Below are 12,719 nucleotides of genomic sequence, written 5' to 3'. Positions count from 1 at the left end.
ACCCGAACAGACGCCGGAGTGTGGCGACTAGCGGATTTTCACAGTAACTTCATTGCAGTGTTAATGTAAGCCTACTTGTGACACGAATAAAGATTATTATTATTTTTTGACACTAAAAATGGTTGTGTTTATGTGCCAGATTGTTCGCATGAATTGAGGAAGAAGAGTTTTCAATTTAAAATTGAGGAATGATTACAATTGAATATTTAAAGTGTAGCAACAGCAGATAACAACAAATGGTTAAATAGAAATGCATTCTCTCGAGCTGCCAAAGCCACATTTCTTCATTCTACTAAGAATCATGCGCGTCACACCCAGTAACCCCGATCCACCTGAAATCATCAATCTGTACAGGAAACGGCAACAATGATGTGAACTTCGACCCTTTAAAACCTCCCACTTCAACCTTCAGCGTTTGGAGTAACTTCCATGTTAAGCAGGTTCTACACAGTCTGCTGTTTGTGTACAAATGTCAGCGTGTCACGCTAGCATGGGTGTGGAACAGTACAGGTAATGTTTCCAGATTAGACAGGAAGGGCTTTGCTACTTTGCAAAATTGAACTAGCTTCTGCGTTAAGTTTGTCCAAAATCTGTTTCTTTGTTTTGGCCTGAAAGATTACTTCTATTAAACACTGGGGGTTTTTTTTCTTTCTTTTGTGATGTTGGAATGGTGAAGTCCTTTGCCTTGTGCTAGGCTACAAAGACCCCACCTCAATTCATATTTTGAATTCTTTCATGGGATGTGACCTACACTGGCAAGGTCAGTATTTATTACCTATCCTTAATTGCCCTTGAGAAGGTGGTGGTGGTGAGGGAGCCACCTTGAACCCCTGTGTGGTTCATCCACTGTAAGCTATTAGAAATCTGGGACCCTGTTCTTAGTGAGTGGGCTCAGCTATCAGGAGTTAATAGAATTATGTCAGCAATCAATCTGATATTGAGGCAGTTATTGGACCCACTAAATAGTCTGAGTATCCTTTGTCCAAACAGTCTTGCCTGTTTGAAACATTTGTCGAACTGGTTCCAATACTTACCAACCTTGTGGAAATAGCTGAGTGGCAAAGGTGATATTCGCATGCACGGCCAAGTAAATAGAATGATATACTGTTGTCGTTGTTGTAACTTGTACTGTGAGAATATGGTTTATTCGTTCGCTAAGATCTCGTCTTCATGTTTTATAGGTGGCAGTGGGATCGCTAAGGGAGCAGTTAGAATAGAATCGCAGATCATAGTTGTTGGCGGGTAGATTAAACAAAATGGTTCCTTTTGTCTAAATGAATATAAATCTGTACATAATGTATAGATATGTGTTTACATAGATCCAAATGCGGTCTATTCTGTAATTTGTAATGCGCTGTGCCGTTGTGGTTATATGTTTTGTGTGTGTGTGTGTGTGTTTTTATTGTGGTTATTCCGCTGTTATTTTCCTATTTAAGGACTGTACCAATCTGACTCAAACTGGGGGGTTTCTCAGTCATGGCAGAGAGTTTGTTTGAATACCATCATTATGTCTCCAAATGTATTGCACGCCTAGACTGAAATTTCATAAACAAGAAGTCAAATTTTCCTCATCACTGTGTATAATACGCATTTGCAATGTCAAAGTATTTTTATTTCCAGGGACATGGCAGACCAGTTGTAAGTGATGGGCGCCAGCTGTTACACGCTTGGAGGCCTGTTCATGAGTGCCAGACTCCCAGAGGATTCCTGCACTATCTGTCTCCGGCATGTTTTATTATCTAATATACCAGCTAACATATCTGCACTCTGAGTATCCATTATCCAATAAAAGGGTTCGGATGACATCCTATGATGCCATTTAAGTCCTTTGGTGTAGTAAAGTTTTGAAATCCCAGATGCATTGCCTCGGAGGAGAACCGTCACTCAGCCGATTTTGAATAAAGAATGCACTGTTTAACGCCTTTGCAGGCAGCAAATTTGGAGCCTACGTGTTTCCTTGTGAGAGTTTCCAACCTTCTGCCCTTATGCAGTATCAGGCAGGGAAACTGAGATCTGCCCTGAATTCCTTTTGTGAGCCGGATAAAAATCCTTTGCTAGGGAAAGATAGTTGAGTCCAAACAGGATTTGCTGCATTCCCCATGAGGCCCAATTACTGGCTTCAAAAACCCATAACCCGTTTTGATTTATCATGTATATTTCATACCCTAACTTTTAGATCAGTTTTAGGAAAAAATGCATATTATATATGGAAAAATATGGTATGTAACATCCCTTCTGCTGTATGTGCACCTAGACAACCGTAATTTTAGATGCTGATCCTTTTGCATCCTTTCCTATCCAAATATGCACAATGGTGTTGTTTGGTTTTATATTTATTAACAATTATTTGTTGTTAATTTGTACAATATTTTCAGTTTTTGAATGTTTATGTTGCATCATTTCAAGTGTACCTGTGATTTGGCGCTTATCTTAAAGTTAGAAGGATATCAACAGGTTTTTCCCAACAGTTCCACTCCAGACATTGGAGCCACCGCCAACCCTGTCATTAACATTTTCTTCTTTTAGTAAGGACTACTTCAAGGTCAGAATATAACTTTTCCTGAACATCCTATCTTTCTCTCTCTCTCTCTTTCTCTCTCTCTCTCTCTCTCTCTCTCTCTCTCTTTCCCCCCCCCCCTCCTCCTCCCCCGTTTGTTTCAAGCATTTATTTTTTAAAATATGTTTATTCAAGGTTTTCAATAATTGTTTACAAAGCACTCCAAAAAGGAAAGAAAATATACATAAGAAAAATAAAAAGGGGGGGGGCCTTACGCCATCCCCTCCAACAACTTAAACCACTAAATATTAAACTAACAAACTAAGAACAAAAATGGGGCAAACGCCCCTTACAATAATAAAAACAAGCCAAAAACCCCTCCAACCCTGGGTTGCTGCTGCTCTTTTGTGACCACCACCTAACGTTCCGCGAGAGTCTAGGAACGGTTGCCACCGCCTGAGGAACCCCTGCACAGACCCTCGCAAGGCAAACTTTATCCTCTCCAACTTGATGAATCCTGCCATGTCATTAATCCAAGCCTCCACGCTTGGGGCTTTCGCATCCCCCCACGTTAGTAGGATCCTCCTCCGGGCTACCAAGGACGCAAAGGCCAGAACTCCGGCCTCTTCCGGCTCCTGTACTCCCGGTTCATCTGATACCCCGAATATTGCTATCCCCCAGCTCGGTTTTACCCGAGTGTCCAAGGCTTTGGACATAGCCTTTGCGAAGCCCCTCCAGAACCACTCATGTTCTGGGCGTGCCCAGCGCTAGTGTGCGTGATTCGCTGGGCTCCCCGAGCACTTCACGCATCTGTCCTCCACCCCACATCCGCACATCCTCGCCCCTGTCATATGTGCCCTGTGAACTACTTTGAACTGGATCAGGCTAAGTCTGGCGCAAGACTAGGAGGAGTTAACCTTGCCCAGAGCCTCCGCCTACAAGCCCTCATCCAGTTTCTCGCCCAGCTCCTCCTCCCACTTGCCCTTCAGCTCCTCCACCGAGGCTTCCTCCGCCTCCTGCAACTCCTGATAGATCGCAGAGACCTTGCCCTCTCCCACCCATACACCCGAGGTCACCCTGTCCTGAATCCTCCGTGTGGGAAGCAGCGGAAATTCCCTTCTCTGCCTTCTCACAAACGCCCTCAGCTGCATGTACCTAAAAGCGTATCCGGGTGGTAACCCAAATTTCTCCTCCAGCACCCCCAGGCTAGCAAAAGCCCCGTCGATAAATAGGTCCCCCATCCTTTTAATTCCTGCCTGATTCCAGCTTAGGAATCCGCCATCTATCCTGCCTGGTGCAAACCTATGATTATTCCGTATTGGGGACCAAATTGAGGCCCCCAACTCACCCCTGTGCCGTCTCCACTGCCCACAGATCCTCAGTGTCGCCGCCACCACCGGGCTCGTGGTGTACCACGTCGGCGGTAGCGGCAAAGGTGCCGTCACCAGCGCTCCCAAGCTAGTGCCCATGCATGACGCCGCCTCTAGTCTTTCCACGCCACCCCCTCTCCCTCCATTACCCATTTCCGAATCATTGCCACATTGGCTGCCCAGTAATAACTACACTGGTTCAGTAGCGCCAGCCCACCCCTGTCCCGACTAGGCTCCAGAAACAGCCTCTTGACCCTTGGGGTCTTACTTGCCCATACAAACCCCATAATGATCCTGCTTACTTGCTTAAAAAAGGCCTCGGGTATGAGGATGGGCAGGCACTGGAACACAAACAGGAACCTAGGGAGGACTGTCATCTTAACGGACTACACCCTGCCCGCCAGGGAGAGTGGCAACACGTCCCATCTCCTAAAGTCTTCCTCCATCTGGTCTACCAACCGTGCCAAATTAAGCTTATGCAGGGCCCCCCAACTCCTGGCCACCTGGATACCCAAATATCGGAAACTCCTCTCCGCCCTCTTAAGCGGCAGCTCCTCCAGCCCCCTTTCCTGGCCCCTCGCATGCACCACAAAGAGTTCACTCTTCCCCACGTTAAGCTTGTAGCCTGAGAAGTCCCTAAACTCCCTAAGGATCCGCATGACCTCCACCATCCCCTCCACTGGATCTGCGATGTACAAAAGGTCATCAGCATACAACGAGACCCGATGCTCCTCCCCTCCCCGGACCAACCCCCTCCAGTTTCTAGATTCCCTCAATGCCATGGCCAGCGGCTCAATTGCCAAAGCAAACAACAGAGTGGACAGGGGGCACGCCGATCTCGTTCCACGGTGCAACCTAAAATATTCTGATCTCCGCCGGTTCATAGATACGCTCGCCACCGGGGCCTGATATAACAATTTGACCCACCCTATGAACCCCTCCCCGAACCCAAACCTGCCAAGCACTTCCCATAGGTACTCCCACTCCACCCGATCAAAGGCCTTCTCCGCGTCCATTGCCGCCACCACTTCTGCATCCCCACCCTCCGAGGGCATCATAATCACATTCAGGAGCCTCCGCACATTTGCATTTAACTGCCTGCCCTTCACGAACCCCGTCTGGTCCTCGCATATCACTCCCGGGACACAATCCTCAATCCTTGTGGCTAGGACCTTTGCCAGCACCTTGGCATCCACATTAAGGAGCGAGATCAGCCTATACGAGCCACACTGCAGCGGGTCCTTGTCCCGCTTACGGATCAGCGCCCGAGACATTGTCGGGGGGAGAATCCCTTCCTCCCTCGCATCGTTGAAGGTTCTCACCAGCAGCGGATCAGCAGATCCACAAACTTCCTGTAAAATTTGACCGGGAACCCATTAGACCCCGGGGCCTTGCCCGCCTGCATGTTCCCCAACCCTGTAACCAGCTCCTCTAACCCAATCGGGGCCCCCAGCCTTCCACTTGCCCCTCCTCCACTCTCGGGAACCTCAATTGGTCCAGGAACTGCCGCTCACCACAAAGAAGTCTATCCGTGAATAGGCCTTATGCACATGGGAGAAAAAAGAGAACTCTCTGGCCGCCGGCCTAGCAAACCTCCACGGAACCACTCCCCCCCCCCCGCCCCCCCCATCTGATCCATAAACTCCCTGAGAACCTTGGCCGCAGCTGTCCTCTTGCCTGACCTCGACCTGGATCGGTCCAGTACCGATTAAAGTCGTTGTCTTCTCCCCCCCCCCCCATTATCAGGTTCCCCGCTTCCAGATCCGGGATCCGACTCAGCAGCCAGGCCCGAATGAAAGACCTGCCCCACCCATCCCTTTCTCAGCCTGATCTGATCCACCACTTTCAAGTGCATCTCCTGCAACATAGCAACGTCTGCCTTCAGTCCCTTTAAGTGCGTGAACACCCGGGCCCTCATGACCGGCCCGTTCAGGCCCCTCACGTTCCATGGGCGGAGAGATGGCAGATGGAGTTTAATCCGGACAAATGTGAGGTAATGCATTTTGGAAGGTCTAATGCAGTTAGGGAATATACAGTGAATGGTAGAACCCTCAAGAGTATTGAAAGTCAAAGAGATCTAGGAGTACAGGTCCACAGGTCATTGAAAGGGGCAACACAGGTGGAGAAGGTAGTCAAGAAGGCATACGGCATGCTTGCCTTCATTGGCCGGGGCATTGAGTATAAGAATTGGCAAGTCATGTTGCAGCTGTATAGAACCTTAGTTAGGCCACACTTGGAGTATAGTGTTCAATTCTGGTCGCCACACTACCAGAAGGATGTGGAGGCTTTAGAGAGGGTGCAGAAGAGATTTACCAGAATGTTGCCTGGTATGGAGGGCATAAGCTATGAGGAGCGATTGAATAAACTCGGTTTGTTCTCACTGGAACGAAGGAGGTTGAGGGGCGACCTGATAGAGGCACACAAAATTATGAGGGGCATAGACAGAGTGGATAGTCAGAGGCTTTTCCCCAGGGTAGAGGGGTCAATTACTAGGGGGCATAGGTTTAAGGTGAGAGGGGCAAGGTTTAGAGTAGATGTACGAGGCAAGTTTTTTACGCAGAGGGTAGTGGGTGCCTGGAACTCGCTACCGGAGGAGGTGGTGGAAGCAGGGACGATGGGGACATTTAAGGGGCATCTTGACAAATATATGAATAGGATGGGAATAGAGGGATACGGACCCAGGAAGTGTAGAAGATTGTAGTTTAGTCGGGCAGTATGGTCGGCACGGGCTTGGAGGGCCGAAGGGCCTGTTCCTGTGCTGTACATTTCTTTGTTCTTTGTTCTTCTTTGATCAGCCGGATCGGGGGACTGACCCCCCCCCCACCCCCCGGCCGACTAGCCATCTCCTTTCTTAGGCCGGCCCCGTGCCCACGCCTCCCGTACTCTCCAGCCCCCCAGGCGGAGGACCGCCGCCCCGACTCTCCATCTTACCTCCAGCTCCCCTTCGGTCAATGCAGCAGCAACCCAGTCCCCCCCCCCCCCCCCGGGCTAGAAAACTGTCAAGCCCCCTTGCTCCCCCCATTGCACTCCCGTAAGTCAGCTGACTCCAGCCTCTGCCAGCGTTTCCCCCATTTAGATTCCCCATCAAAGTCCCCCCCCCCCCCCCCATCCGCTTCAAGTCGATACGGACACCCCTGCGGCACCGCCCCCCCCCTCTGGTGCAGCTCCTTCTCCTGCAGCCTCCCCCCTCCCCCCTTTGAACGCGAGGAGCGGCTCTCCAAAACAATACCCATGCCCAGTAAAACACACACATCACATCCAATCCCCCCTCCCCCCACCCACAGCAAACCATTAGTTTGAGTCCAATTTTTCGTTCTGAATAAAGGTCCACGCCTCCTCCGGCATATCGAAATAATGGTGGCGGTCCTGAAAAGTGACCCACAATCACGCTGGCTGCAACAGCCCAAACCTCATCCCCTTTCGGTGGAGAACCGCCCTGGCCCGGTTGAATCCTGCCCTCTTCTTAGCCAGCTCTGCACTCCAGTCTTGGTAGATGTGGATCTCTGTATTTTCCCACCTGCTGCTCCGTTCCCTCTTTGCCCATCTCAGGACGCACTCTCTGTCCGTGAAGCGGTGAAACCTCACCATTACGGCCATTGGCGGCTCATTTGCCTTAGGCCTCCTGCCAGGACTCTGAGCCCCATCCAGCTCCAGGGGCCTCGGGAAGGCTCCCGCACCCATTAGTGTATTCAGTATCGTGGCTACATATGCCCCGATGTCGGACCCCTCCACACCTTCAGGGTGACCCAGAATCCGGAGATTCTTCCTCCTCGACCCGTTCTCCAGGACCTCAAACTTTTCCTGCCACTTTTTATGCAGCTCCACGTGCGCCTCCACTTTCACCGCCAGGCCCAGGATCTCGTCCTCGTTTTCAGAGGCTTTCTGCTGCACCCGTCTAATCGCCGCCCCTTGATCCTTCTGGGTGTCCACCAGCCTCTCAATCGACGCTTTCATTGGGGCCAGCATCTCTACTTTCAGCTCCGCAAAGCAGCTTTTCAGGAACTCCTGCTGCTCCCGCGACCATTGCGCCCACGCTGCCTGGCCTCCGCCCACCGCCATCTTACTTTTTTGCGCCCGTTCTCCTCTTCTCCAAGATCACTTTATGACCACTCCACTCCTGTTCCACTCCATGCAGTGCTGGGGGGACCTTACTGCTGCCTTCCCACACCAAGAATCGTCGTCCAAGTGCCGCTGGGGCCCCTCAAGAGGGCCCAAAAGTCCGTTCACGGCGGGAGCTGCCGAATGTGCGACCTACCCAGGCATAGCCGCAACCGGAAATCCGCTTGTTTCAAGCATGATGGGAGAAGCCAATGCAAATAGCTTTTTCCCGCTCGCAAAGTTTGGCACAGCGGACTTGGCCACGCACCAGATGATTATGGGAGGAGATTTCAATTTGTATGAGGGTTGATTAGCACTGTTGCTTCACAGCATCAGGGTCCCGGGTTCGATTCCCAGCTTGGGTCACTGTCTGTGCGGAGTCTGCATGTTCTCCCCGTGTCTGCGTGGGTTTCCTCCGGGTGCTCCGATTTCCTCCCACAAGTCCCGAAAGACGTGCTGTCAGGTGAATTGTACATTCTGAATTCTCCCTCAGTGTACCCGAACAGGCGCCGGAATGTGGCGACTAGGGGCTTTTCACAGTAACTTCATTGCAGTGTTAATGTAAGGCTACCTGTGACATTATTAAAGATTATTATTAAGTGAGCTCAACCTGGCTTTATTATAACAAACACCCTCTTCAGAAGGACAAATACAAAACCACAAGGAAACATCCTAGATCAAAGCTTTGGCATCTGCTAGATAAAACTTGGTTTTGGTCAAAGATCTAACTTGTATCCATGCCTGCTGTACAGATCATTAAATGTGAGCATCCACCCAGCAGCAAATCATCATATGACCCAAAAGTGCAAAGGAAGAAGGTTAATGTCTGAGCCCTAAAGCAGTCTCATTAAAGAGCGGAAGTGTAGCTGAGGATGCTTGCGAACTGACTGTGGTAGTCTGTGTTAGGAGGATTAAGGTACCTAGTAATGCCGGAATACCATTGGTGGAGAATGTACTTGTTCCCATTGGATAAGCTTGCATGTTAGCTCCACCCTGCAAAGCGGGGTACAAGAGCCCGTGCCACCCCTTCTGTACCTGCGCTGCTGGGGGAAACATCCAGCGTATTAAAGCCTTCAATTGTCTCCAATCTCGTTTCTGAGGTTGATCGTGCATCAATTTAATACGCTAGATTTAAAAGAATGGAGCTCTGAATCAAGCCGGAGTGTCTGCAACTCAGCCCCCACGCGGCAAACTCGGCGGCAACCTTCAAGCACTGGCAGGCGTGTTTCAACGGATATCTCGGAACGGCCGAAAACACACCCACGGGAGAACAGAAACTGCAAGTTCTGCACTCGAGGGTGAGCCCAGAAATCTACACCCTCATCGAGGACGCGGACGATTTTGATGCAGCAATGGAGCTGCTGAAAGGACATTATATTCACCCTGTAAACCAGGTCTACGCCCAACATCTGCTAGCGACAAGGCAACAAATCCCTGGGGAATCGCTGGAAGAATTCTACCATGCGCTCCTGGTGTTGGGGAGAAACTGCAGCTGTCCGCATGTTTTGGCGAGCGACCACACACAACTTTTGAACCGGAACGCTTTTGTTGCAGGTATGCTGTCCTCCCAAATCCACCAGCAGTTGCTGGAGAAAGACATATTAGGCCTCAAGGAGGCACGGGCCCTTGCCGGCTTCCTGGATGTGGCCTCCCGAAACGCCCGCGCTTACATCCCCAACCGCGCGGCACCCTCCTGGGCAGCGTGGAACCCCCGAGGCATCTCCCATCCCCCCACAAGCTTGTGCTGCAAGACGACCTGGCAACCCCGGGGGGCCCTGCTGCTATTTTTGCGGGCAAGTCAAGCACCCCCGACAGCGCTGTCCGGCCCGCGCATCCACCTGCAAGGGACGCGGTAAAAAGGGCCACTTTGTGGCGGTATGCCAGGCCCGGGCGGTCGCTGCGGTCTCCGGTGGCGAATGCGGACCGCCACCACAATCCTCTCCACGGTCCACGTGCGGCCAGCGGGCGCCGCCATCTTCCTCTAGGGCCACGGGCGGCCTCCGGGCGGCACCATCTTGTCCCGTGGACGCCACGTGCGATGGATGGGCGGCGCCATTTTGTGCACCCCCAGCCATGGGCGCCGCTATCTTGGATGGACTCCCAGGACCCCAGTTCGGCTGACCACTCACCACCCGAAGAAAACATTCATCTGCTGCCACGAGTAGCCTCGGTGACCCTGGACCAGTCTCGGCCCCGAACACTATCGACTGCTACGACGACAGTGCTTATCAATGGGCATGAAACGTCCTGCCTAATCAACTCTGGGAGCACGGAGAGCTTCATACACCCCGACACGGTAAGGCGCTGTTCTCTCCCCGTCCACCCCGTTAATCAAAACATCTCCCTGGCCTCCGGATCTCACTCAGTAGAGATCAAGGGGTTTTGTGTAGCTAACCTCAAGTCCAAGGAAGGGAGTTCAAAAACTATCGACTCTACGTCCTTCCCCACCTCTGCGCGGCCACACTCCTAGGGTTGGATTTTCAGTGCAACCTCCAAGGTCTAACTTTCAAATTCGGCGGCCCTATACCCCCCCCCCCTTCCACTGTCTGCAGCCTCGCGACTCTAAAGGTCGATCCGCATTCCCAGTTTGCGAACCTCACCCCGGATTGCAAACCCATCGCCACCAGGAGCAGACGGTACAGTGCCCAGGACCGGATCTTTATTGGGTCAGAGGTCCAACGGTTACTGAAGGAAGGTGTCATTGAGGCTAGTAACAGTCCCTGGAGAGCTCAAGTAGTGGTTGTAAAGACCGGGGAGAAGCATAGGATGGTCATCGACTACAGTCAGACCATCAACAGGTTTACGCAGCTGGACGCGTACCCTCTCCTCCGCATATCCAACCTAGTAAACCGGATCGCGCATTACAAGGTCTTCTCCACGGTGGATCTCAAGTCCGCCTACCACCAGCTCCCCATCCACACTAGTGACCGCAAATACACCGCCTTCGAAGCAAATGGGCGGCTCTACCACTTCTTAAGGGTTCTCTTCGGTGTCACTAACGGGGTCTCGGTCTTCCAACGAGAGATGGACCGAATGGTTGACTGGTACGGTTTACGGGCCACATTCCCATACCTTGATAATGTCACCATCTGCTGCCACGACCAGCAGGACCACGACACCAACCTCCGAAAATAACCTAACGTATAACAGGGATAAATACGTGTTCAGCACCGACCGCCTAGTCATCCTCGGCTACGTAGTGCGTAATGGAGTGATAGGCCCCGACCTTGAATGCATGCGCCCCTTATGGAGTTCCCCCTCCCGCACTGCTCCAAGGCCCTGAAGCGCTGCCTAGGTTTTTTTTTCTTACTATGCCCAGTGGGTCCCCAACTATGCGGACAAGGCCCGTCCACTGATCCAATCCACAGTTTTTCCCCTGTCGATAGAGGCCCGCCAGGCCTTCAGCCACATCAAAGCAGACATTGCAAAGGCCACGATGTACACCATCGACGAGTCCCTCCCCTTCCAGGTCGAGAGCGATGCGTCCGCGGTAGCTCTGGCGGCCACCCTCAACAAAGCGGGCAGACCCGTGGCCTTCTTCTCACGCACACTCCACGTCTACGAAATCGAGCAGGACGACCAGTTACAACCCCTGGGGAAACGGACAGGTAGAGAGTGAGAACGGAACGACCTGGAAGACCGTCCTACTGGCCCTGCGGTCCAGGAATCTCCCTGTCTCCCGCTGGCAGGAAATCCTCCCGGGTGCCCTCCACTCCACTCCATCCGGTCACTGCTGTGTACCACGACCAACCAAACACCTCACGAACGTCTCCTTGTTTACCCCAGGAAGTCCTCCTCTGGGACCACGCTCCCGACCTGGCTGGCAGCTCCCGGACCCGTCCTGCTCCGAAAACACGTGCGGGCGCACAAATCAGACCCATTGGTCGAGAGGGTCCATCTCCTCCACGCTAACCCTCAGTACGCCTACGTGGCGTACCCCGACGGCCGACAGGATACGGTCTCCCTACGGGACCTGGCGCCTGCTGGATCCCCACACACACCCCCGCCACCAGTCCCACCCTCCCTCCCACCGGCGCACCCCACAGCCACCCCCTTCCCAGATGGAGCGGTTCTTCCACCGGCCCCGTCTAGGCCCTGCCCACTGGCGCACCCCACAGCTGCCCCCTTCCCAGGTCAGTCGACCCTTCCACCAGCCATGTCTAGGGGTGATGAACCTGCCACAGAAGCCGAAACCACGCTCCCGGAGTCACAGACGCCCGAATCTCCACCAACATCACCACCAAAGCTACAATGATCGCAGAGGATGATCAGGGGCCCCGATCGACTAATTGCTTCCTTTTGAAATGTACATTACTGTTGTAAATAGTTAAAAGTTGTAATGAGGCGAAATGCTGTACGGAGGCATTACGGTACCTTCATAACTATAACTTTTACCACTTTTATCACGTTGGATTACGAAGCCACCACCCCTGCCGGACCTTTTTTTTTTTTTTTTTTTTTTAAACAGGGGGTGAATGTGGTAGTCTGTGTTAGGAGGATTACGGTACCTAGTAATGCCGGAATACCATTGGTGGAGAATGTACTTGTTCCCATTGGATAAGCTTGCATGTTAGCTCCACCCTGCAAGGCTGGGTATAAGAGCCCGTGCCGCCCCAGCAGCTTTCTTCTGTACCTGCGCTGCTGGGGGAAACATCTAGCGTATTAAAGCCTTCAATTGTCTCCAATCTCGTTTCTGAGGTTATTGATCGTGCATCACTGACCAAAGGTGTTCCGTAAAGTAGTCTCCCCATTGA

At 52.0% G+C, this 12,719-nt stretch overlaps 1 protein-coding gene across 2 annotated transcripts in view; it reads left to right on the top strand.

Annotated features, from left to right (window-relative positions):
- Positions 1-379: 379 nt before the first annotated feature.
- gramd1c (GRAM domain containing 1c) overlaps positions 380-12,719 on the top strand; it is a 90,866-nt gene continuing 78,526 nt past the window's right edge. The window contains exons 1-2 of one of the 2 annotated variants that reach the window (XM_072476026.1): positions 428-510; positions 1,182-1,242. The gene's annotated coding sequence lies outside the window, so the exon portion shown is untranslated. Of the gene's footprint in view, positions 511-1,181; positions 1,243-12,719 lie in introns of both variants that reach the window. The other variant, XM_072476025.1, reaches the window with a different exon arrangement.

The sequence above is a fragment of the Scyliorhinus torazame genome, chromosome 15, assembly GCF_047496885.1.
Source record: "Scyliorhinus torazame isolate Kashiwa2021f chromosome 15, sScyTor2.1, whole genome shotgun sequence".
Lineage (NCBI taxonomy): Eukaryota > Metazoa > Chordata > Chondrichthyes > Carcharhiniformes > Scyliorhinidae > Scyliorhinus > Scyliorhinus torazame.
The sequence above is the reverse complement of the archived record's forward strand: the minus strand, read 5'-3'. Positions and strand labels throughout refer to the sequence as shown.